Raw genomic sequence first — 27,678 nt, 5'->3', positions numbered from 1 at the left:
AGAAACTGATGATGTCCCTCAACTACGAGTTATGCGATGGATGTCACGTGCAACTCAAATATGTGAGCGTTATACTTTCCTAAAGGTAGATGGTAAAAAGTCTGGAGGAAACATCAAGTTGGCTCCATATCTAAAGGCTCCGAAAGAGAAGACAACCTATGAGACAAAGAGAGACAGAGAGACAGAGAGAGGTAGAGAGAGAGAGAAAAGAGAAAGAAGGAAAACGAGAAAGGAAAGTTATAAATATTGAAATGTTAGAATACATACAACACAAATGAATGGAAAGTAAGGGAGAGTTGTCCAAAGAAATCAACAAGGCAACAAAAAGACATTTATTTTGTACACAGAGTTTAAAGAGGCGGATTTCGGGGCGCCTGGGTGGCGCAGTCGGTTAAGCGTCCGACTTCAGCCAGGTCACGATCTCGCGGTCCGTGAGTTCGAGCCCCGCGTCAGGCTCTGGGCTGATGGCTCGGAGCCTGGAGCCTGTTTCCCATTCTGTGTCTCCCTCTCTCTCTGCCCCTCCCCCGTTCATGCTCTGTCTCTCTCTGTCCCCAAAATAAATAAAAAACGTTGAAAAAAAAAATTAAAGAGGCGGATTTCATAAACATCGTTTCTTCTGATCCACATATAAGACATGAGCACTTATAGCATTTTACAGACAAGATCACAGAGACTCGGAGAAGCTTGGATCATCCCAGGGCACACGGACGAGCCACGGTTAGAATAAACGACCATGCATTCACCTGATGCCAGACCCAGTAGCCTTCAGTGTGTTATCTTCAAATTAAAAAAAAGAGAAGGTATACAGAGGGGCACAAAATTAAAAATACATTCCAAATTTTTCTACTGATATATCCAGTCCCACGATCCATATAGTTAAGCATCCAGTAAATTCTAGAAGCAGAGACTGTCAATTAGCAGCAATGTCAGGAACTGGAGCTGTATATCCAGTCGGACCCAATTTCAGGATTTGGATACTGACATTAGGATATTTACGAGTCTTTCAGTACCAATAACAGAGGCACTTGCTTAGCATTTTAAAATTTTTATTTATTGTATTATCGTTCTCTCCTGCTGGACACTGGAACATTCTCCCTAAAAGACAGCCTCAGACAAAGGGCCCTGAGGTTCATGACCCTGTCTCCCTAATTCTCATTCCTAATTTGCCTACCTCACTCCACCAAGCACCTGTTTTTAAACACACCCCCCGCCCCCGCCCCGACATCCCCCTGCTCAAATTGGTGGCTGGCTTCATAACAAGAGGTTGGAGGGGTTCCCTCTTCTTCACTATTTGGAAAAATTTTGAGAAGGGGTGTCATTCTTCATTCATTGTTTGGTAGAATTCACCTGTGAAGCCAACTCTTCTTGGGCTTGTCTTTCTGACGCGTTTCTGATAATGATGCCGTCTCCTTATTTGTTATTGGTCGGTCAGTTTTGCCATTTCTTCATGATTCGGTCTTGGTTTTATGCATTTATTGGTATTATCCAGGAATTTGCCCCTTCCTTCCTGGTTGTCCAGTTGGCTGGCAGGTACTTTGTCATAATAGTCTTCTATGACCCTTGTGTCCCTGTGGTGTCATCTGTAATGTCTTCTCTTTTGTTTATGACCTTGTTCACCTGAGTTCTTTCTTTTTCTCTTGGTAAGTCAAGCTAGAGGTTTGCCAAGTTTGTTTACTTTTTCAAAAATCCAATATTTTCTGTTTTCCCTGGTTCTATTTCATTTATTTCTTCCTTGATGTTTGTTTTTTCCTTCCTTCTCTAATACTTTCTTTGTTCCTCTTTTTCGAGTTCCTTCGGTATACAGTTAGGCCATCTACTTCCGTTTTTTTTCTTAACGTAGGTGTTTACGACCATAAACTTCCCTCTTACAGCTCTAGTTGCTGCATCCCATAAGTTTTGTTACAGTTTGTTTCCACTGTCATTTATTTCAAGACCTTTTTTGATTCCTCTTTTAACTTCACCTTCGAACCATCGGTTATTCAGGAGCGTGGTGTTTAATTTCTATATACTTGCGAATTTCACGGTTTTCCTCCCGTTACTAACTTCTAGTTTCGCACCGTTGTGCTCAGAAAAGATACTTGATATGATTTCTATTTAAATCTTCTTAAATAATAAGATAATCTTGTGTGTGATCTAACATATCATCTCTCCTGGCATATGTTCCGTGCGCACATGAGAAGAATCTGAATCCTGCCACAGCTAGACGAAATATTCTGTATCTTTCAGTTAGCTCCATTTGGTCTAAAGTATAGCTCAAGTCCAAAATTTCCTTATTGATATTTTTGTCTGGATGGCCCACCCTTTGTTGCAAATCAGGTGTTAAAATTGCCTCCTGTCATTATATTGTCCGATTTTTCACTTTAGATTTGCTATTATTTGCTTACTGGATTTAGGTGCTTCGCATTGGGTGCATATCTAATTGTTATATCCTCCTGATGAATTGACTCCTTCATTTTTTATATAATGACCTTGTTTGTCTCTGGTTAGAGTTTTTTGTTGTTGTTGTTGTTGTTTTACTTAAAGTCTATTTGCTCTGGCATAAGTATAAATACTACACCTACTTTACTTTTCCATTGTGGTTGTCATGAGGCTTTCATGAAGCATCGTATAGAGATTTTAAGCTGGTAACAACTTTGATTGCATACAAAAATGTGACCCTTTTAGGCCCCCTGCCTTTTATGTTTTTATCACACATTTCACATCTCTTTATATTGCACACCTATTAAAATTATTGTAGTGATAGTTATTTTTAATACTCTTGTCCTTTAACTTTTGCACTAGAGATAAATGATTAAGACACCACCATTGGAGAGTATCGGAGTATTGTGAATTTGACAATGTCCTTACCTTACCAGTGAGTCGGACGTATTGTTTAAGATTTATTTATTTTTTAGAGAGAGAGACAGACGGAGACAGAGCATGAGTGGTGGAGGGACAGAGAGACAAGGAGACACAGAATCCGAAGCAGGCTCCAGACTCTGAGCTGTCAGACACAGGGCTTGAACCCATAAACCATGAGATCGTGACCTGAGCCAAAGTCAGATGCTTCACCAACTGAGCCACCCAGGTGCCCCTACCAGTGTACTGTATATTTAACATGTTTTCATGTCACTGATTAGCATCCTTCCATTTCAGCTGGAAGAACCCCTTGCAACATTTCTGATAAGGTGGGTCTCGTGATGAACTCCCTCAGCTTCCATTTGTCTGAGAAAGACTTTCTATCTCCTTCATTTTGAAGTATAACTTTACCAGGTAAAGTATTCTTGGTTGGCAGTTTGTTTGTTTGTTAGTTGATTAGGTAGGTAGTTAGTTAGTTAGTTAGTTAGTTTTAGCATTTTGAATACGTCATGCCATTCCCTCCCACTTGCAAAGTTTCTGCTGAGAAATCTGCGGATAGCCGATGGGGTTTCCCTCATCTGTGAGAAAATTATTTTTCTCTTGTTGCTTTTAAATCCTTTTTTTTCTTTGATTTTGGACAACTGTATTATAGTTTCTAAAACATAATTATTTGGGGCACCCGAGTGGCTCCGTCAGTTAAGCGTCCAACTTCAGTTCAGGTCACGATCTCGCAGTTCATGCGTTCAAGCGCCTCATCGGGCTCTGTGCTAACAGCTCAGAGCCTGGAGATGGCTTTGGATTCTGTGTCTCCTTCTCTATCTGCCCCTCCCCTGCTCGCACTCTGTCTCTCTCTCTCAAAATTGAATAAACGTTAATTTTTTTAAATAAAATTAAATAAAGTAAAATAAAATAAAATTAATTTCTTTAAATAAGCCCTCTGTCTCTTTCTCCCTCACTTCTTCTCCTGGAACTCTCACAATGTGTAAGCTATTTCTTTTCGTGGCGTCCGTAGACTTTCTTCACTTTTTTTCTTTTTGCTCCTCTGCCTGGATAGTTTCCAATGAGCCATCTTTGAGTTCACCGTCCTCTCCTCTGCTTGGCCAAGCCTGAGGCTCTCTATTTAACTCTTATCGTCAGTCATCACATCTCTCCTTTCCGAGACGTGTGTTTGGTTCCTCCTCCAGTTTTCTCAAAGTTAGATGGTGCTAGGGACCTGATCGGTGACTTGGCTGGCGTGGGACGTGGCCTCTGTGGCCGGGCTTCCTGGTCACACTCCATTATTTCTTTGCATAGTTTCTCTGCAACCGTCCCTCCCAGCTCTCCTTCTGGTGTCGCCATTACACTGTGTTGCTGGGCTAACTGTGCCCTACTTGATGCTAAGGCTGCCCCCATTTGCTTCTCTTGTCTTTGGATTCTATCCCCAATGACCCATCTTCAAGTTTACCGATTCTTTTTTTCTTAACTTAAATCTACGTGTCATCCCTTATTGAATTTTTCAACTCAGTTATGGTGCTTCTGAAAACTAGTATTTCCATTTGGTCTGTTTTTTTTTTTTAATACAGTTTATATCTCCTTATATTGATAGTTTCCATTTGATGATTATCAGCAGCCTCATACGATTCTTTTTAATTTTTTAAGCATGGATTTCTTCAGTTATCAGAAGGTATTTATAACTCTGTTTGGAAGTTTTTGTCTCTTAAATCTAGAGTCAGGTCTCTGTCCCAGGCAACATGCTTCAGCCCTCCCCCATGTCTAGGTTACACTCTCCTGTTTATTGAAAACTTGATGATTTAGAGAATAGATTGTAGGAACACTGGGTACTGACCCCTTCTGCCCCTTCTGCGGAACTTGTTAACATTGACGCCTAAAAATGAAAAAGCCTGCTCAAACACATTGACAGATATAGCGATATACGGACGCTTATGTAAAAAACAAATGTCTATCAAGTTCACATCACCTTTTCCTCTGCCATTTAAAATTAGATGAAAGGTAAATAGTGAAATCGGTGTGAGTACAGATCCCATCTAAGAACTCACATTCTGTGTGCCATACATTGTCACTAATGTTTTCAAAGTAATCTTGGAATAGTATTAAATTATGAAAGAACTGAGTTTTGGAGTATCAGTAAGGCATTTGTTCATCAGAGAATTTCAAATTCAAGAATAATTAGTGCTGATCATAACTCCTGATAACCAAAGAAAAGGATAAAGACTCGTGATCGTGTAAACATTCTCAGAGCCACTATTGACAGTGAGGTAAGAAATCAGGGGGAAAACAGTATCTGGAGATGTTCAGACTTTACTATTTCTTGGTTTCATAAAAAACAAGTTATCTTTGAGTATTAAGCTAAAATCACCGAGAGATTATGACTGGTAAGATGGCAAATGTTTGAAATAGCTTCGAAAGCTAGGATTTTAAGAATTTTCTTTTATCCACAGGGCCCTCTAGTGGAAACAAGGGTGCCAAACCTGAATCTGCAGAGAAATCAGGCTTCCGTTTCCCACCAATATAAAATCTGGGCTCGGGAGACCTCTCTAGAAGTAGCCAGCTTCTGGGTCATCCCTTTCCTCATCAACAATGCATTTGCTTAGGGAAAAAAAAAATGCCAATGTAGGTAAAAATTATAAAAGCTGATGTAATTTAGAATAAGAGATACTGTTTACATAGCCGGTAAACATATGACAATGATCTGCAGTTTTCCGGGAAATCTTTAAGTTGTAAGTTGTCTGTTGCTGAGTTTTTTTTGTTGTATTTTTAAGACAAAGGATATTAATATCACTGGGCACGCATAAATCACCTCTCCGAAATCACTGACTAATAAATATGCTGACCCTTTTAAAGTTATCAAACAAATATTTGAATTTTTTGCTCAAATTTGTCTCTTAAGTTTGTCCTTGTATTTCTTTGTAACCTCTTATTGTGGAAAACTTCCAACACGCACAACATCCCGCCTATTCATTATCCGACTTCAAGAACGATCAATTCACCCACTCCTTCAGCGCATAATAATTTCAAGTCTGGCTAGACCTTCTCATAAGCTAATGGGTGAAAAATATTTCTGCCCCTGCTGTCCCTCTATATGCTGCCTGAAGACCAGGCGACCCTGAGTCTAGACTCAAAGCTCTCTGGAGCCTCGCTGGTCCCTCCAGCAGTGACTCACTGTGGCTGCAGGGTCTGTTCGCCCTCCCCTGCGGGAGGCCTCCCATCTTGGCCAGTTGTTTCTGCAAATGCCTTTCTCCCTTGCTGCACGGAAGGACAGAGGTTGTGCCCTAGGCTGTTCTCCGTGCCCCATGTCTACTGACGTACACAGATACCGGGCGCGCGGGGAATTTCAGGAGACCTGACCTTTGCCTCAGGAGCTCTTAGAAGGTGTTTCTCTGCCAGCGTTAGGGCACCTGTGGGTTGTCCAAAATAGGGCTCTTTTCTCTCTGGAATCCAGTTAGGAAGAGACACTTCTTGGCAACCGGCCTCCAGCACGTCCCTTCCCTCACTACAGCGTGAACTCGCGGACTTGACAACTCGCCTGTCAACAAGGCTGCTGGGGGGCACAGGGGGCACACGGGCCAGGCAGATTGCTGTAGGGTAGCGGAACCTTGCCCTCTGCCCACAGATCAGACAGAAGTAATGCTCAGAGAGGATTCAGTGGAGAGAAGATGCGTCAGCACAGAGCACGAGTCTGCAGTCAGGGCCCTAAAATGGGAGCTGGCCTCCTTGCACAGGTGTGTGGGTGAGGGAGGCAGCTCTAGACTCTTCCCAAAGCCACCCCACGACACTCGCCCCCAGCCTGTCCCGGAAGCCTTGGACCCATCACTTGAGCTTTATGGTGTCTTCTGACCCGTTGCGTGTTTTCGGCACGGTGTGTGGATTCCATCCCTCTTAGCAAATCCCTTGTCTTCATCAAGCTCCAAGTTGAAGGGCACTTCCGGGAGATCATATTAGAGCAGAGCAGATGCCTTTGCAAGTATCCCTCTGTACTCTCCTCACAGTGCGGAAGCTGAAAGACACATTCCCTCGTCCCACAGTGGCCAGGCTCCTCGGCGATGCACAGGCGTGGTCGGGAGGCGAGCTCTGGCGGTGAGCGGACCCGCAGGCTCCCGCTGCTGGGGGGGGCTGTGGTGGGCCCGGCACCCCCACAGCTCTCGCCCTCGGGGACCCCACTGTGGGCTATGAGGCGGTGCTGCTTCCAGACATCTAGGTCACCGTAGCGGTGACATGACCCCGACGGCTGCTTTCCGGGTTTTCCAACAGTCTTGAGACAACTTGATGTCTATATGAAGCCTTGTTTTAAGCTTGCATTGTTTGTGGTCCTGCGACGGTTGCTGGCGAACGCACAGCTCGTTGGATCCCACTTCCTAACGATCGCCACGGCGCAGGGCGCAGAACTGATGGAGGCGGGTAGGAAGGAGGGGAGAGGGGCCCGTTAGGAGGTTATCCCGGAGCCCTGGGGAGACTCCTTCACGACTTGTACTGCTGTGCGGCCACAGAGCCGAGGAGGCGGACCGATTCCCGGGCGGCTGGGGGACAAAATCAGTTGGGACTGATGGGGTGTAAGGGAGGCGCTGGTTCCCAGGATGCTTCCTAGCCATCCAGATAAAGCAACTGAACAGGTGGCCGCTTGCCACTGAGATAATGGATGATTAATTCAGCCTCAGACGTGGACTGTGAATTCAAGGTTTCATCGAGTCTTGCGAGTGGACAAGCCATCTAGATCGCACCATACGCCCACTTTCGTAGCTCGGGGGAGAGGTCAGGATGTGATAAACATCCGAGAATTATCATCAGGTGAAGGCGGGCGCAGTGGAGAAGGGTGAGCGTAGACAGAGAGACGGTGGCCAGCGGGCTCCCGTGTCATCGGCCCAAACAGACGGTTCTTGCGTTGGTTTTTGTTCTTCCAACTTCCCGTCTTGTCTCTGTCTGCCTTTATCGCCATAATCCGCTATCCATACCGTTGGCCGCTACACTTTCTGAAACTCTTTTCCTTCCTCCGGTCCCTCCTAAGCATTTGACGAGTCCCCCGAGGTTAACTCAGAAGTTTTGCTTGCTCTGCTCACCACCGAAGGGCTGGTCTTGCACAGGGTTCTGAGCCCCGCTTGCACCTGCCGCGGCCTCCAGACCAGCACCGACTCACCTGTGTTCACCCTCCGCCCAGTCATTGGCTCACCCGTGCCGGACAGAGCACAGCCCGCAGTGGCAGTAAGACATGGGGCTTGTCACAGACCGGGGCTGGCATCGGTGACTCGGGGTGGGGTGCAGGGAACGCGCAGGGGGCGATGGCAGTCATTCTGCCTCCAGCGGAAGGCCCCGGGCAGGACCCAGGCGGTGAGGCAGTTGCTAGCTCCGGTCAGCAAAGGGGGGCCGTCTGGGCTGATGCTCCGGGTCCCGTCCTGCTGGAACCAGACCAGCCCCAGCTCCCAGCCTGCCATAGACTCTGCCTGGCCACGCACCTGCCGTGTGGCTCACTTGCCTCCTGCGCTCGAGGCACTCCGAGTGGCCAGTCCAGCCTCGTTCTGTCACCGCCCCTCCCTGCCCGGTGTTCAAAGTCTGTGAGTCCCAGAGAGAAGGACTCACGCAGTTACTCCCCAGACTCTCTGGCACAGCACCGGCCTCTGGAAGGGCAGCCTGCCGACACCGGCTCTCCTGGCTTCCCGAGCGCGGTACGCACCTTCAGACCCCGTGGTGCGGGCAGCCGGGGCCCCATCTGGCGGGCTTGCTCCTGGCCTCCGTGCTTGAAATACTTCTGCTCATTGTGCATGGCCTCTTCTGATGTACTCCTCATATCCAACTTCGTCCAGCAAAAGTCAGCTGCTCTCCCCCACGTCCAGCCCCGCATCCACACCTCTGCATCGTTGGAGACATGTTGTTAATCCCGTGTCCCTAGTCCTCCGTCCTGGGAATGTGAGCCCTCGGCAGGGGCGGGGGGAGGGGGGGAGGGCAGTGCCACCGTGCCCAGGAAGCCCTCCCGGCCTGAACACACCCTCTCCTACCCCAGCCTTGTAATGAACCCTAACTTCCCCTGACTTCCTCTTGCTCCTTTTTGCTTAACAGTGAAGTAGTAGACTGTGTGTAAGGCATCATTTTATATTTTACAGTATTTAACCCTGATGTTTAAAACATATTAAATACCTAATACGTACAATACTTCATATTAAAGACGTGCCAATGCATTACACCAAATGTCACTTTTGACCATACGTTTCACCCTGTGTGATGATAACAAGGCTTCACCGGGTTATCTCGAGTCTACTGAAGGTACAAGTGCCTTCTCTGTCATCAACAAATGGCACCGATAGTCAGTATACATGTGGCTCTTAGTTTATTTTCTGATACGTTGTATGTTTATATTCTTAGGAAGATTAATAAAGGCCACACTCTTTGGGACTGGGAATAGATTTTTCTGGAAGCTGAATAAAACCTACAAGTACATTTGTCAAGTGCCCCGAGCCAGCAGATGGCAGTAGTTACACACGGTTTTGGAGTGAAGGCCCCGGCGTGATCAAACCGGAGGTGACGTTGCCTTTCTCCAGAAAGCTTCAATGCCGTTCATACCACAGTTGACTTTTCTAGTGGAATTAGAACAAACTATAGACCAGCGCTCGTCAAACCACCTAACTGTTATTTGTTCAATGTCCATTGTCGGGAATGAAATTAAATGATCAAAACCCACCGAGGTTCTAACTTTGCGATATTTCCCATTAGCGTCTGCGTGAAGTCATGTTATCTATCGCCCAGGCACGTGGACCGCACGCAACAATGCAGGCCAGAGTCGTTCCCAAATCTACTGTTTATGCCAACACGGAGGTGCATTTGCGTGTCATGTGCGATTTGGGGGAATAATCATTCAAATAATATGTCCTGGGTATTCCAAGAGATCTAGGTAGTCTGGCTGTGATCATTTGTCTCCTTCATGATGTCTTAATATTCAAATAATCTTGACAAAGTGTAAGATTTATTATAACGGAGCAGTTAACGCACACCGTAAAAATATTTAGTAACGACTGTGCCGCTGTGTTCTTGAAGACCTTGCCCTTTGGAGTGACGAGATCATGGAACCAGAAGGGAGTTCCAATTCTTCACGGCAGATGCTGCATTTCCCCTGGACTATGCTGGGTCCGTGCGGCCCATAATTCCTTCTCAACCTCCCGGAAGAGTGCCCACCACCCCCAAAACGTCAGCACTCATAAGCCTTAGTTCTAGTTTTATTTGTCTTCATCTGTGTGCCTTCCCTGGTACATATGTCTTCCCCAGCTTGGTTACCAGCTTAAATCAAATCAGATCAATTTTTTCAAATCGGTTCCTATTTTCCCCCAGCAATTAAGAATATTTTCTATTGGGAGGGGTTTATCATAACTCTAGTTGCCACACGACCAGAGACAGAAAATCTTATTATTTTTAACCTGTCGATCTGATCAGAGATATAAATAAAGTAATTGTCTTAAATTTATTTTTCTTTGTCTATGTAGAGATTTAACATCTTTCCATGGGCTAAGTGAGCCCTTATCTGTTTGAATGCATATAATATTTTAATATATCTTTGTCACATTGAAATTAAAACAAAATCCATAGTTGGTTAAACAGATAAGTAGTGAACTTGACGATGAATCTGAACACATTTCTAAGACTAAAACACAAAAGAAATAAAGGCAGGGGGAGACAGAATAAGATTGAGGTCCAAGGACACAGAGGGCAGAGTGAGGGTGCCCAACACATCTAGTCAGAGCTACCGTAGGTGTAATGGGGAAGATGGAAATGGGGGAGAGATTATATTTCCAAGAATAATGTTGAGAGCATTCCAGAATTAACAAAAATATTAATTTTTGATGTATCCAAAATAATACCTCACTGGATAAAGCAGAAAAAAATCCACAACCAAAGACTTAATGAAACTTCAGAAGACCCCAATCCCCAAAATAAAGGGCTTAGTAGCAGCTTGAAAGAAAAGACAGTTTTCCTGTGCCTGACAGCTGGCTTCTCAACAGTAAATACGGAAGTTAGATCCCCGTGTAATAGCGTCGTTAACATACTCGACAGAGGAACTATCGGCCTACGATTCTAAACCCAAAGAGACGGAATGATGAAGCAAGCGTGAAATAAATATATTTTCTGGCCACAAAAATGGAGACCATTAGCTGCCATAAACACCCTAAAAGTGTAAGTGTTGTCTGTCCTCCAGGAAGAAGATACATGAGGACTGTGACCAAAGAAGGTGAAAACCTTGCAGGCAAATAAACACCAGGCGCAAAGTTGTAGTGACGTCTTTGCCACACCGACTAGGATGGCCGTTGACAGTGAGTCCCGCGTTTGGATCGCTAAGTGTCCCGCAAGGACAGAAGAGCTCTGGGCAGTGCCTGGTCCCGCTCCGTGCTGCAAACAGGTCCCCACTGGGAACCACGCCTGTGAGCAGACCAACCTGAGCGGACCGAGCAGGCTCGGCCGTACTGGATTTCTGAGGCTGGCGCAAAACGAATGCGTAGACAACTGAAAAGCACGTCAATCAGGGGAGCAAATTTATGTAGTGCTCCTTAGGGCCTCTATGTGGGAGGAGAGAAAAAGTATTTTCCCATAGGGGAAGAGTCAGCCACTGCATCACAGGAGGTCCTAGATTCAATTCTGTCAAAGACAGGCAGCCGTGAACGCTGTGAGGCAGCTAGCATCCGGGTTACTGTATTACTTATTCGTTACTATATTACTTATTTTCGTTACTATTCGTTACTATTCGTTACTATTACTGTTTCGTATACTATTTCGTTACTATTTTGTTACTATTCATTCCTTCCTATTCGTTACTATATTACTTATTTTTCTTAATTTCCACACATCTGTGTCCTTATGCCTCACATATGCATCATCTAAATACTAAAAACTGTAGTTTCCATCTGTGTGTGAGTGTGTGTGTGTGTGTGTGTGTATGGTGTAATTAAATTGCACAAAGTGCTTTGGAAATCCATTCTGATTCATTGTCTTTGTTGATAAATGTGAACTTCCTGCTACACTTACCTGTTGTACTCTACCTTTGTCCCACTTTCTGCTTCTTTTTATGCTCATCGTTTGCTTTTTTTAATCTTTCAGGTTGAAAAGGTACATGCTGCTTGTTTTATTTGAAAGACACGCTGTGTAATCTCACCACATATAAGACATCCTATAACTAATCATCATTCTCTTCCTGAAAATCTGAGAATATAATCACCTCCTCCCGGCTCAGGTATTGTTGTTAGTATTTCAGTTCTCTTATGTATGTATGTATGTATGTATGTATGTATTTACTGAGGGAAAGAGAAAGAGAGCGCTCTACTTTTTAGAGGGAGAGAGAATCCCAAGCGGGCTCCGGGCTCAGTGCGGAGCGCAACGTGGGGCTCGATCCCACGACCCTGGGATCATGACCTGCACTGAAATCAAGACCCAGACGCTCAACCGACTGAGCCACCCAGGTGCCCCACTCCTTTTAAAAATAGAATTGTTTGACACAGAAAACGGTTCTTTATCTTTACTGATCTATTCCCGATTTTCCTTGCTTGTCATTCCTCCTCGTTTCTCAGACCATCTAACTGCCAAGACCTTCTTTCTTTTACAGGCAATTTCTTTACGAATCGCTTTAGAAAAGATTTATTTTTATGAACTCAGTTTTCGTGGAGCTCAAAGTATTTTGTGTGAACTCAGCCTCCAGCTTCCCGTCTTTGTACCTCTAAGTGTGCCATCACTGGAACAGTGTCCCTTCTGTGAGCGTTCCCCACTTGTCTCCAGGTGCTGTAAAGTTGGGTGTCTGTCGAGAGCGCCACGGGGCTTCACTAACACGCGGAGGGATTTGGGTTCGTTCGGCCTGATTTGATGTAAACTGTGCTCTCTGCACTTTAAGGCATCGACGGCCTCCCAGACAGGGCCCAGAAGGGCCGCCGGTGCCGCTCTCTTCTCTAGCACTGAGCAGGTGTCCCCAGCCTGCTGCCTTCCTTCCCAGGAGCCTCGCCCTTGGTCTTCCTGGCACCTTACATCTTCGTGCTGCTCTGAAACTTGGGGTGGCTTGTTTACATCCCGCTCTCACCCCTTTCTCGATTTCCTATTCTGTCCACTGTGTTTCCACTGGGTTCCCGATGTCACTAAGCATAGCTTCAACACTGTATACATGTATTTCACCATTTAAGATTTTTATGATCTTCTTGCTAAGTTCTTATATTTTTGCCCCTTGCTCATTTTACAGAGTCCATCGTTTATCGCTTTAGATATTTTACCCACTTTCTTTGTACGCGCTGTCTGAAAAGGGAGTACCTGAGGTTTCTGAGGGTAAGTGTGACACCTGCTGTTTCCTCTGTCCCCCGATAGCAGTGTGCCACTCACTGTGGTGACCTCATCTATGTTCAGAGCCACCGGGGAGGCTGTGCAGGTGGACTGGGGTGACAGCAGGCCAGTGCCAGCCCCAGACCGCTCTGGCCCCCGCAGTCCGGGCCACAGGGCCCTCACGCCTTCTCCCCCAGACTGGGCTCCGTGCCACCACGCTGTCACCTGCGCCCGTCCCCAGGATAAACCGGCTGTGCCTTGGCCGGCTCAGGCTCACACCACAAGCTTCCAGGGCTGTTTCGTGGCTGGTGTGGCCACCTCGGTGGTTTCAGTCACTTCTGTGCATCCGGTGTTGTGTTACCCCCGCCCGTGGCTGGGGTCTGCTCTTCCTTACTTTCGGAGGGAAGGGGTCTCAGCGTGCCATGTGACCCCGGCCTCTAGAGCTGCTGCTGGGCTCGGTTCCCTTCCTTCTCAAGGAGTCCTTCACGGAGCATCCGTGCGCGTACCACGTCCGACAACGTCTGTGCGTTACCCTCAAAATAAGAATACGGTGTTAACTATGACGAAAGCTTTACCTGGAGTGACAGCTGTTTTCCACCAGCCCCGGAGCCCAGTTTCTCTGTGCCTTCACGGCCTTAGTTGTCGCGTTAAAAAGGCTTATTGCCCTAACCGTCCTCCATTCCCAGTTACAGGTATTTTCTCACTGTGCATTACCTGAGTGTAAATTCATCTTCATTCCTTTCTTTTGGTTTTCATGACGCTTGCTGGGCCGTTGATATCACATCTCCCATCAATTCCAGAAATTTCTCAAGAACTGTCTCCCATATGCCGCCTATCATCTCCTTCGAACATTCTCACTAAGTTGATTTTGTATCTTTTCTTTGTATCCACTTTTCTCTTGAACTCTCTCTAATATTTTAATCTCGATCACGTTTTATAGTCACACACTTTGTTGTAGGTGATGCTGACGTGCCCCGGCTGCTCTAACAAAATACCACAGATTGGTGGGCTCGGACAACAGAAAGGTGTTTCTCATGGCTCTGAGGCTGGGAGCCCAAGATCAAGGCCGTGGCCCTGGTGAGGGCTCTCCAGCTGGCATGCAGATGGCCACTTTCTAGATGCGTCTCCATGCGCCTTTCCCGGGCTTGCGCACATGCGTTTCTCCCCTCTGGTGAGGACACTGAGCCCAGCTGGAGGGCCCCTCCTCAGGACCTCATCTAAACGTAATCACCCCCTCATGCCGCTGCACCATCAGGGCTCCACATGGGGTGTGGTGACAGATGTCGAGTCCGCACCACAGCTGGTGTCCTTGCCCACGTCCTGCAAGTCACTTGCTGTCTCTCCAGTCACTTTCTGTCATGCGACCCATCTGTTGAGTGTTTTAGCTTAGTGACTATATTTGTATTTATTTCCAGAAGGCTTTCTTCTAAGATTACGTGTGCATGTTTGTGTGTATGTAGTGAACACGAGACGAACTCTTTCACACAATCTTTTTCTCTGACGACGGGGAGAGATTTTCTGTCTATTCCACACATAAACCGAGAGCTCACAGGCAGACGTCGAGGATTCCCACTTTCGATCTGGTCCTGATTTCTGCACTCAGGCAGGCTCCCGTCCCAAGCTTTGGTTCCATCAGGGGCTACAAAACAGAAGCTCTGGGTCGCCCCATCTGGAACCGCCCTCCCGGTGGGCTCGCTCTCCACCACGTGCCCATCTCCTTGCCACGCAGTCAAGACACTGGAGTTGCTAATCAGCTTTTCATGTGGCTTCTAGGGAAGTCCTCTCACTTACCTATGTACGGACATGTGCTTCTTAGTGTGTGTTTTGAATATTATTTCAAAATACCCGTAGAAGGTGACGTATGACACCGGATTTTCAGTTCTGACTTTGCTCTACAGCAGGAAACACTTTTTAAATTACAATTCAGAACATAGGCACACATACCGTGTGATGCTTTCTGATAGTTTGTATTTTCTTCTCCTTCGTCTGTACTCGTGTGGTTGCTGTCAATCAACCTAATTTTATGACCCATTAATAGTTTTGACCCACCAGTTGAAAAGCACTGATCTCTCTGGCTGTTTTGCTGGCGTTGTTCTTAAGCAATTAGTTTGTTTGCCATAGAATGGAGGTTCTCCCAGGAACAACGGACAATGGCAGTAAGGAAAATCGGCCAGTATGGGAATCCGTGTAAAGGAGCAGACAGGGAATCTCTTGCTCTGTGCACGACTCATTGAAAATGGCCGGGAAGCAAAGAGTTTTCAGTTCATTTCTTGTGTTTGTGGCCAGTGTGGCTTGAAGTTTAGAGGCCATGAGGCCAAGGCTCAACCTTAAATCTTTACTCAGCCTTGAATAATAAATGCAGAAGAAAAGTACACTTCTGCCTGGGTCTTCCCACACAGTTGACATAGGGCATTGCTTAACAGAGAGGACCTAACGGGAGGGTCGGGGATCTTGACCAACATGGAAGCACTGGTCTTCGCTCGGCGGATGATGTGCGCAGCTCTCCCAGTGCCACATGGCCTTTTGATCTTATGACACCTAAGAGAGAAAATGGACACATTTGCAGTGGGCACTGGAATAACTAGAAAAGGTTGCTGGTGATGGAAAGCGATCGGCCGTGGTTTGGGGAGACCCAGGCACAACTCAACTGCCAAGAGCTGAAAAGATATATAGCCACGTAACCCAAGTACATTCAAGACTGTGGAACGTTGGTTAGGAAGTTGTGTCAGACTCCAAGTGTTACAAGTGCCAGATTTATGAAGAGAACCCTACCCAGCATTTGGGGAATGCATTTTTCTTGTCCTCGAGTTAATGGCGATACGTATAACATATAATTGTTTATATTTATGTCATAAATATAAATGTGATATAAATGCCATGTAACATAAATGTTATAAATATAAATGTGATATAAATGCCATATAACATAAATGTAAATGTTATATATATGTCGGCTTTATTCTAAGTGCTTCATTAGCATTTATCGTTTACGACAATCTTACGAAGTGGTTACCACTACCGCTCTATCTGACAAGTGGATATATCTTACTAGAAGATAGTAAATGGTATAGATGGAATCAAGCTTTGGGTTACTGAGACCTGAGAACAGAAACTGAATCCTAGGCTGGCTACCTCTGATGGAGCATACTTCTCACATCAAAAAAGTCCATGATGGAAATGTGCTCTTACATGTTCAAGAACTTAGAAATACTCTACCACAGAAGGTACCTTCAACAGAAGCCTTCAAGGACGCCCTTATTGGATATGAACAGACCTGCAGCTCCTCCTGGGGACTGCCCCCTTTGTGGGTGGCTGGGAAGGGAATTGATTGAGTCTGGGACACTAGACTCATGGTTGAGCCAGTGCTTTCCACAACAGGTAAGGTTGTGATACAGATAAGATACTTTTGATCAGGACCCGGGGAGGGTCTATAGCGGCTTGACGTGCCTGGTCCCTGCCGGGACAGAGGTTTTCACAAGTGTATACAGAACCAGGATCACAACAGAAGACTGGAAACTGACTGAGACCAGAGCCTGGACAAGGGCTTTAGGGACACCTGGAGATGGGCTTAACCTTCATGGGCATTAGAATCACCCAGGGGCTTTACAGGCACAGGTCACTGAGCTGCACCCCACACGCTGCCTCAGAGGGTCTGTTGCAGGCCACGCACCTCATTTGGGAGCTCCCCAAATGTTGAAGTGGAACCCAACTTTGAGAACAGTTATCCTAAAGAGAGAAATTGGTGGTTGACATCCATAATAAATTGAATGTTACATTAGAACTTCGTTATGTTAGAAACTATTAGAAAAAAAGAAATAGGCCAATAGGAAGAGAAATTCAGCTTATCACGGCAGTGGAACGGCTCCTGTATAAAACGTCACCACGGGGCAGATAAAGGAGGCAGAAGTGAAGCGCAGACAAGGAGACTGTCTACGGGTGCAGGACCCATTCCCGCAACATGATAAGGCAGGATCAAGCCATGGTGTTATGTCAGTGATGAACTCAGAGGAATCCAAGGCCACAGAAATCTGCAAGGGGGCGATCACCGAGGATAAGGCTGGGCACACGTGAGGGATTTTTCCCTTGACTGCTTTTGCGTTCCCCACGCTTCTTTCTCTGTTTATCTATGTTCATCAGGTCCTTCTGCCTCCCTAGCACCATAGTGAGTCAGAAGAAAATGGCAGCCAACAGGTGTAGCTGCCCATTATTAGTTATTATATGCAGTAATGGAGGAGAAAATATTGGCTGCCTCCGTAAAGATCCACATTCCACAAATACACAGGTGTCTTCACAGAAACACAGCTTGGCTTGTGGCCACCACGAGTGATGAGAGATGGCCCCCAGCTCGGAGGGTCCAGAGCGGGTCTGGGGTGGCCCATGAACATGGCATCTGCCGTCGGGTGAGCCATGTCCTGAGTCATCCATCCACGTCTGAAATGCAGAAGAGGAACAAAATGGCGCATTCCCTTATTCCACTTTCCCACCAACTTTGTCAGCTTGATGATATTGGGAAGAAAGTGACAGACATAATTGCAGAGGAGACTTTAAGTTTTTGTTTTATTTTTGTTTGGAATGGTTGTCTGGTTCTTTTTAGCATTTTATGCTGCTTAGTGTAATGGCGCCTGAGAGCTATTAAGACAGTCATTTGTGTCTAGATGTGAGGGAACATGGCATAATCATTTTACAGATGAGAAATCTATAATAGAAAAAAATGTGATTTGCCTAAGGTCACAAACTGAGCCAGAGCCGGAGTCTGAAGGAGTTCATCTGCACTTGTCAGAGAAGCAGCGTCCGCGTTATGGGAAATGGAAGAATGCGCATTAGCGTTCCTTGAATTGACTCAAGAATATATTCAAATTCTTATGCTTAGTCAAATCTGTAGCTTGGGGAAATGAATGGGCGATTTGCGGGATTCTGCGTTGGGAAAGTAATGAGTCTGACTGTCGTTTTCCCCATAGTATTGTTCTTCCCCGTGTCGACTTGGTTGCCCATTTCGGAGCTAATCATCTCAAAAAAAATTTTTTTTTTTTCATTTAGGGAAGAAGTTAAACTTTTGATGAGGAAAAAAATCATAATTTCTATTGCTTTTGAAATTTTCGGAGTCTCCGTTCCAGACGTAGCGGAACTACGGTGCTGATATTCTGAAAACAGAGTACGAGCTGAAACTCTGTGTTCATCTCTTTCCCGGTTTAGTGATCAGTGTGACGGGGAGAGATTAGTATCAGCGCGATAAAATTACCATATGTTTGGAACGCACGTGTTTTGTTTTCCAGCACTCAAGTTCACGGTCCTGAATCCCTACGCCCCACACCGATAATAGGTGTGACATAAACGCCTCTCCACATGGCCTGTGTGCCAGAATTCATTTCCAATTTCTGTTGCCTCCTACCTTGACTCTAGCAGGAGGGTGAGAGATGGTGTCAGAGCCAAGGAGGGCGTCACGGGCAGGAAACAGGCGTAAGTAAAAAGTCGAGTTTTCCATATATGTATTCGGGAGGTTCCAAGTGCAAGAGCCCAGTTATACCTGGACAACATCAAACTTCACGTTACCTCATGTATTTTAGGATTAATAAGCTTAAAATAGCTTCTAATGAGTCTTAGTCAAATAAACAATGTGTATCGATCACATCCTTCTCTTTTCCATTATGAACCAAAGCTGATGCAATGAACCAAAAAGCCTATTTACCTGACGTGTTTATGAGCATTTATCCAAGTGCCCCTAAGATTTTCAAGACGGAGCAATGTGTTTGTTGCAGAAAATAAATAGGTTATAAGGATAGATTAGAAATTACTCTTTCCCAGCTTGTAAGAGCCTATAATAATGTCCGTTTTCTCACATCGAATAATACCCTCAGTCTAAAACATAGGGGTGGCCGTACCGTCATTCGCTTTAAATGTCAAAAACTCTGGGGCAGCTCGGTGGCTCAGTCGGTTGAGCGTCCTACTTCGGCTCAGGTCATGATCTCAGAGTTTGTGAGTTCAAGCCTCACGCTGGGCTCTGTGCCGATGGTACAGAGACGGCTTGGGAGTCTCTCTGTCTCTCTCTCTGACTCTGCCTACCCCCCGCATGCTCTCTCTCTCTCAAAAATAAATAAATAAACTTTTTTTTTTTTTAATGTCACAAACTGAAAAAATAATTACTTGAATTCACTAGGAACTAGTGTTTTGACCTTGCTGAACCTAGAGATGTGGGCGTGGACATCATTTTCCCTGATCTACACCACAGGGTCCAATCCCCATACAACCTTGAGATCTTTTTCTCACATTTCCTACCCATTCCTGCAGGAAACCTTGTTGCTCTGCCTTCGAGCAACATCTGGAATGTCACCACTTCCCACAATTCCCACCGCTAGTGGGCACCGCAGCAGAACGTCTGCAGGGCTAGGGCACCCCATCTGGATAGTTGTCCCCACGTCAACCCCGGCAGTCCCGCCTCTTCTTCCCAAAGAGAAACCAGAAAAACGTGAGCCAAATCGCGACCCTCCCCTGCTCTCCCTTTCAGAGAAAGGATGGACTCGTGTTCAATGCGGTCCGGGGGGGCTCGGCCCTCTGCCCTCTAACCTCTGCTCCCGTGTCCCCGTCATCCCGCCTTCTCCAGCAGAATGCCTGCTTCGCCCTTTCTCAGATGGGCTGCCCTTTCCTCCCCTAATGACTTCCTTCTGCAAAACACACTCACTCAGATGCTGGTTTGGCTAAGTGTCGGCTCAGAGGTCACGTCCCGGGCCAAGGTCTTGTCCTGCGTTACTCGCTGATGTCTCTTAAGGTCCTAGGACGATGGAGGTATTCAAGCAGCATTTAAGGGGAGAACGGAATGCATATTAGAACTGTTAGTAAAAAAATCTATATCAATAGTTTCTGGCAAAATCAAACCAGATTGTGGTTCTGTAGCATTTATTTCGGAAGAGCATTTTAAAATAGAACTTCAAAGGGGGAATTTGAGAGCTGCTCTAAAACCTGTCATTATCAATCTCCACTTGACCCACGCAGAAATGGGCACTGTTGGTTCTTTGTAGTGTCCTCTGGTGAAAGCTAAGCGAAGAACAGGCAAAAAAAAAAAAAAAAAAAAAGTCATAATTGACTTGTGCAAGAGGCTATTCACTCCCGCTTGTTTTATTGTAATGAGGCTGAAAATAGCCCCATCAGCAGGGGACCATGACATTCGAGGAGCTGTTAAGTACAGGACGGGGAGATCCCTTGTCACTGGTGGGGAATAACCTCTGGGACACACTGCTAACTGATTAGCAAGGGCTGTATGATTGTCAATGTCTAGAACCGTATTCTTTCCCCGTCCAGATCCGTGCTGCATCTGTACATGCAAGGAGTTCGAGCCCCATGTCAGGCTCTGTGCTGACAGCTCAGAGCCTGGACCCTGCTTCGGATTCTGTGTCTCCCTCTCTGTCTGCCCCTCCCCTGCTTGTGCACTCTCTCTCTTTCTCTCTCTCTCTCAAAAACAAATCAGTGTGTATTTTTTTTTAAAAAGTCACACCTAGATAAATAAGTAGATGGAAATTGTTTTAATTTTTTAAAAAATTTTTATGTTTATTTGTTTATTTGTTGAGAAAGAAAGAGAGAGCAAGCCAGGGAGGGGCAGAGAGAGAGAGGGAGAGAGAGAATCCCAAGTAGGCTCCGTGCTCTGAGTGCAGAGCCCCATGCCGAGTTCCAACTCACAAACTTTGAGACCATGACCTGAGCCAACACCAAGAGTTGGACGCTCAACTGACTGAGCCACCCAGGACACCTGAGAGAGAGAGAATTTTAATTATTCTACCAATATTTACACATTTGTTTGCCTCTGAATAAGATAAAAATTAGGGACAGAAACCAAAACCATACAAATGTTTCCCTCTAAGAAAAGAGAGCAAATCGTGGAGACTAGAAACCTTTAGAGTCTGTATTTTAATATTCAGAACCATACAAATGGTTTACATTTTTTAAACTGTGATTAAATCAAAATGAGAATGAGCAAGTCCTGAAATTTGAAACTGAATCCCGATGAAGGCACCAGTGGGTCAGGACAGTGGCCGACCCACACCCACCGCAGGGGAGTGTCCCCAGGCCTTGAGAGCGTGGCCGAGCGCACGTCCACAGCCCCATGCACCCAACGCCAACAAGACTGACAAATCAGTATATGCTCTGTGTGGCTGTTCTGGTTGTTTATGGCGATGTTGGTCAGATGTTTCTCTCTATATCTATCTATCTATCTATCTATCATCTCTCTCTCTCTCTATATATATATATATATAGAGAGAGAGAGAGAGAGAGAGAGAGACATACATAGAGCAAGAAAATTAATATGAAACTACTATAATACATCACGTTAGCAACCAAGCCATTTTGGGTAATGTTCAGATTTCTCTAAAGTGAAGGAAAACCTGACACTCAAAACTCCATGCTGTTCATAACCCTCTTGACGTTCACACAGCCCTCGACTTTGCCAGGATCATTCCTTCCTTTCGCGAAGATCCGCTAATGAGACCTCCATTTCTCAAACACCAGAATTTGGGCCTGTTTTTTTAAAGGATTTTTTTTTTCATTTTTTTATCAGTCTTTTGGAAGACTAGAAACTTAAATATGCACATTGTATTTTTTTTTTTTTTTTTGGCTTTACTAGTCACACATTGTCTTCTGCATCCATTTCTCCTCTACTTATCAGCAAGCTCTTCTCTGTTCCCCAGGGACAATTCCAGGATTTCCAAAAGTCGATGACTTTTCTCCCTATTGGCCTTATTTCTAAATTTTATATGTTTAAATGGCTTCCTCCTAACGAGAGGTGTTCAAAAATACTTGCCTTCTACAAAATCGAGCGAGCTGTGTAAAAACAAGTTCTCTAAAAAGCAACATTGAGCCATTTATGTTTTTTAATTTTTTTGTAATGTTTTAATTTATTTTTTGAGACAGAGAGAGACAGAACATGAGCAGGGGAGGGGCAGAGAGAGAGGGAGACACAGAATCTGAAACAGGCTTCAGGCTCTGAGCTGTCAGCACAGAGCCCAATGCAGGGCTCAAACCCATGAACCGTGAGATCATGACCTGAGCCAAAGTCAGACGCTTAACCGACTGAGCCACCCAGGCGCCCCCAACATTGGGCCATTTCATCCGTTAATCAGAGTCTGAGCAAACAAAGTGGAACCATGAGGTCACTTTCCCAGAGATACTTAGATTACGTTCAAAGGTTATTGCTAAAGTGGAAATTATAGTTCAAAGTCTGTCTGAAACCCTGAGCACGATCTTATGAACACAATAATATTAAGTAGATTAAATTAATATCACACATCGTAAGGAAATTAAATTCTAAAATGTATACTTAAAGTATCTTTATAAAGCTTTCTTTGTAATCTGGATAAAAGCGACCTAAGATATAATTATGGGTTTAAGAAGTAATCATATTAAAAAATGCTACATAAAATATGTGACAGGCATCCCAGATCATTCACATTTTGTGCAGATTGCTGACTTATAAACTGCACAAAATCTGTGAGTATACTCTCTTATGTGTTTAGTAGGAGCTAAAAGTTTATTTTTTTCTGTTCCACAAATCAAAATGGAACAGGAATAAATGTTAACAGAACTGAAGTGGCACTTTTTCAGAACGAAATACAAATTTTCGCCAGTTATGGGAAAATTACCAAACTGGAAGCAAAGTCAGGTGTAGACGTTCGCAAATCAAACAAAATCAGCTACAAATCTAAATTGATCCAAAGCTTGTGCGTGAAGCTCTCTGAAATCACTCACTCAGACTCATTATTTCTGGGACAAGTGGCATCTCCTGAGGGCACATTAAGTGACGCAGCTCCACAGTGCCTTCTGGAAGGATTGGACATGCGGCCCCGGGAAATGTTTTAATATCCTCCAGCGAGGAAAAGTTTATGAGTCAGTGTTACATTGGCGCAGGAAGATGGCCTCCCCGGCCGGTATGTTGTTAATATTATGTCTGATAAATCTGCTCTGTGGAAAGCTCTGATCACTTGTGCAATTGGGGTACGCACTCCTGGGGCACACGCGAAACTCCCCTGGCTGCCTCCTCATTTACCCCCTAAATGCCAGTAGCCGGTCGCCCCGGCAGGCGTGCCCTTAAGCAAAGACTGAACACAGTTTAATGAAGGTGAACTTCTTATGTCTTTCGTACATAGACGTCAAGTTTAGAACCTTGTTGACAAATCGCCCATGAAATTAAAAATAAATAACTTCTAATACAACGAAGGCGTCTACTCGGGATTACACAAATTTAGGGTGTTATAGAGACACTCATGTTGATGCTTCAGTAAGTATTTTAAAATGCTGGGGGTCGGTTTTGAGAGCAGTGTTCTATGGTTGACAACGTATTCAAATTTCTATTCAAAAATCTTTTTTACGGATAACATCTTCTGATGACAAAATAAGTATACGCTTATTTCAGAATATTTAGAAAAATTAGAAAGATGTAAAAAGGAACACTGCGTGATCAAACATCCCGTCACGAATCAATAATCGCGACTATCATCTTAGTTTTCTCCTAATTTCTTTCCTCTGTGCAAATCTGTACATATCTGAAAGAGATTGTGATTCTGAGATGCGATGGTGAACTGTGTGGTTTTCATTTAAGAAATCATGGATATTTTATATTGCTACTGGAAAGCATTTTTAAAAGACTACTTAATATCTCAGTATTAGGTAAAAGATTTGCTTATATTCTTTTGTTGGGTATGATGATGGTGTGATAATTTAATTTTACAACTTTTCACTGTTGTGGGTGCATATTGGAGAATTATTTAGGTTCACGTGATGATGGATTTGCTGGAAGAAACACAAGAAACAAGTAGGATGACAGAAGAATAAGTTTGCCAAAATGTTTGTAATTGTTGAAGCTGGAAGATGGCCTCACATTCTTTGCAGATCTGTGTTTGTCATAGTATTTATGTGACGGTGAGAATCCAATGTTATCCACAAATATAGTCCATTATGCTTATGCTTTAAAAACAATATCTATTTTTCATGTCTAAAATGCACTACTCCTTATAATTCTAAAGTTAATTTCTGGGGCGCTGGGGTGGCTCAGTCGGCTAAGCGTCCGACTTCAGCTCAGGTCATGATCTCACAGTTCGTGAGTTCAAGCTCCACGTCCGGCTCTGTGCTGATGGCTCAGAGCCTGGAACCTGCTTCGGATTCTGTGTGTCTCTCTCTCTACCCCTCCCTAGATCACATTGTCTCTCTCTCTCTCTCTCTCTCTCTCTCTCTCTCTCTCTCTTTCTCAAAAATAAACATTTAAAAACAATTTAGAAATTTAAAGTTATTTTCTGATTCTTTCTTTGTTCCACTGACCTACCTGTGTTCGCATTAATACTGTGCCCTGTTAACGTTACAGATTTTAATTAAGGTTAATCAGATGAGAACAAGCCCCACGTTCAGGGCAGGCCCCTTGCCCTCGTGTTCGGTCTCCACGGCTCTGGTCTGGCCTCTCAGCTTCTGCCTCTGCCTCCCGTTTCTCAAAGGCCGGCGTCCAGTGTGACGGGTGGGCTTTGGCAAACCCTCTGGCCCGGTAGCAAATCGTCTCCGGCTCCAGGTTTCCTTCTGATCTTCAGGCTGGTGTGGCCTTCTCTTTCTGGCCCGAAGATCGGTTGACTATCCCCTGTTTTCAGTTTGCTCAAAACTGAACCACGTGAGCTCTCCTCACGCCCAGGGCTTGCTAGGTACCCAGACGTGCGGCTGCCTGGCCTCAGCCTTCCCGCTAAGGTGCTGAGCTCCTCTGGTCCCACCACTGCTGGTCTGTTGACTTGAGATGCTCACCAGTTAAACCCACATCCCTGAGTGTCCTTTATGGCCACCCTTTTCGATGGAGAAGGGATGGTCTCTGATTCCCCCTCTCTGGTCTCCGTCACCTTGGAGTATGGACTGTATTTGCGAAAAATCCAATCCCCCGACCCCAACGCTCTTGCTGCTTGCTGCAGAGCGTGGTTTGCAAAGATCACATCCAGGCATCACCCACCTGTCTTCCTCCTGTTCGTTTCTGGAAGATGCAGTTTTCAGTGAGATTCTATTTGTTTTCTCTCGTCGTGGACAAACTAGCCCGTTGAGCAGCGTGACCACAACCCGCCCCTCGGGCATCCAGCTCAGTAGGGCGCGTGTCCCGCCGGGCTCTCGGGGCGGCTGGGAGTGCCATCTGTGGCTGCGGCTCCCTCCCCAACTCACCCCTGCTGTTGCAACAAGTCCCCCCTCATGGCTGTAGGACGAGTGTCCCTGTTTCCCGGCGGGTGTCAGCGAGTCATTGCTGCCCCGTGTGTCTCCATCCGCAGGGCCGGACACCTGGGTCCTGCCCACACTGTGCATTTCTGGCTTCCCTTTCTGTAACCAGACAGAGAGAACTCTTCCCAAGTGGCTCCTGCGAACAGGCCAGGCCCACACGGAGAACCTCCTCATTTCGTGGTCAACGGTGCCTCACAATCTAAGTTGGCCATGGGAGTAACATCCCTCACACTCCCAGCCCTGGCAACGTTGTACGGGTTGTGCACATAGGAACGGAACACGATGTGCATTGGCTCCGACGGGAACGAAGCTCTGGGAGGGTCTTGGCTGACTCTGGAAGTTGGTGTCACCGGCTCTGCTTTTCCTGTGCACATCTTCATAGAGAGAGAAAGGTTGTACGGTGGGTATGAAGTGAAGCTGCCCACGAAATACTTGTTTTTTTTAAATGTTTTAATTTTTATTTATTTTTGAGAGACAGAGAGAGACAGAGCATGAGTGGGGGAGGGGCAGAGAGAGAGGCAGACACAGGAACCGAACAGGCGCCAGGCTCCGAGCTGTCCGCACAGAGCCCGAAACAGAGCTCGAGCCCACAAACCATGAGATCATGACCTGAGCCGAAGTCGGCTTTCTGGAAGTCCTTCTGGTTGGCTGCCTGCTCCATTCTTACCTGGGGCAAAGGAGCTCGAAGCCTGCCTACGTGGGGTGGGGCGAGAAAAGGTAGATATAAAGAGACAAATACACCCGAAATAAGACCTTGCACGGCTACACGGAGGCGGCTTCCCAAATGTCAACTTAAACCAGAAGCTCCTGCACTACAAAGTTGCACAGAATTTGTGCTGTTGTCATCGATCGCCAGGCGCCTTGAGTGCAACCAGTGCCGGCGGTCTAGGGAGGGGTGAGAAGAGCCCCGTGTGTCACAAAGACGTGTTTGTACCTCATCGCGGTCTCCAGGGCACTGCCACGGAGGTTCTTATTCGAAACCCCCAGTTATCCTGAGAAAACACATGAGATTGCTTTTCTCATTTTAAAAATGATACAGATTAGATTTAGTGATGTACTTGATACGTTTATGTAAGACAGAAAAACATAGATAAATCTTCTGATATTTATTCCAGAATTTATTTTTCCATTATCACTCCATCTCAGCCAAAAATCTCATTGGCTTCTAATATTGTCAAAGTAAATAATGGTCGTTTCTAAGGAAAATCAGAACTATTACCAGATATGGCTTTTTGAAAGGAAAAGGAACAGACATTAGCGTTCTTTGGAATAAAAAAAAGAGAGAGCTATAAGAAAAATAATTACATATAAACAACCCAAGTTTATCCCACGAATATTGGTGTCTCAATATATTGTCAGGTGTACAGGTACATAATAATACATGTGTACAGGGTGAATTGTGAAAGAAACAAAGTTTGAGAATTAAGTATGACTACATACTAAAGATCTAATTAAAACACAGAGAAGGGTTACCAATATTATGTTCCACAGTTATGCAGTTATAATCTGTTCTTTCTTTCAAGTTCAAATGAATATAATCCAACACAGAAAATGCATTTAAAATCTTGCCATGTTCAATCTGATATATCAAGAGAACAGCCTATTCTTCTATAGTTTTTGTGAATCCTTTGGACACAAAATTCAATAAATGTTTAATTATTAATCCTTTTAAAGTGCGGACTTTCAGCCATAAAATTCTGACTCCCCATTTGGCTTGTGTGTCATCCTGAAAGCGTATCGAGTGATGGTCTCACCTCTCTGGTCAGGTCAGGTCGCCTCACAATGGATATTGATCACCATTGGCACGGCTCGGGAGGAGCCGGACTTGTTTGGGAGCCATTCACTTGGGGCTTCTAGAAATGACCTTCAGATAAACTTGGGAGATTGACAGTGATGTACCTCTGTCAGTCTCCATGGAAACAGCCATGTGATTTCCCCCCCAGAATGTCCTACCATCCAATGTCCTTTTCCAACACACGCTAAAGGTAAAAATCTCAACATCTCAATAGAATCCATTGTTTTCATAAGTGTGAAATGTATGCCTTGTAAGAAACAGATATTAAAATAAAACCTTTCTCTGTGAAGTTCAGTAAACTTAACTGTCTCTTTAGCTTTATCTGACTCATTTTTTCTAATGCTTAGATAACCTCCCAAGCATGGAGAATGGCGTATTTAAGAGCGGTAGCAAGATGGAGAAAATACTGACACTGATACAATTAAAACACAGATTACTTGGGATTGATTTTCTTCTCAAGAAGCCTCCCAGCGACAGAAAGTATCTCCTTCATCACTGACTACAAGCTGCAAATCTATTTTCAATGGTTGCAACTATATCCCAAACAAAATAAATATAAT

General features: G+C 45.1%; 1 long non-coding RNA gene across 1 annotated transcript; it reads left to right on the top strand.

Annotated features, from left to right (window-relative positions):
- Nucleotides 1-1,610: 1,610 nt before the first annotated feature.
- LOC122232662 lies at nucleotides 1,611-27,678 on the top strand. Its single transcript, XR_006210034.1, has 4 exons — nucleotides 1,611-1,640; nucleotides 3,136-3,252; nucleotides 11,905-12,037; nucleotides 27,466-27,678. It is a non-coding gene; the product is annotated as an uncharacterized LOC122232662 (long non-coding RNA).

Source organism: Panthera tigris, chromosome D3 (genome assembly GCF_018350195.1).
Source record: "Panthera tigris isolate Pti1 chromosome D3, P.tigris_Pti1_mat1.1, whole genome shotgun sequence".
NCBI lineage: Eukaryota > Metazoa > Chordata > Mammalia > Carnivora > Felidae > Panthera > Panthera tigris.
The sequence above is the reverse complement of the archived record's forward strand: the minus strand, read 5'-3'. Positions and strand labels throughout refer to the sequence as shown.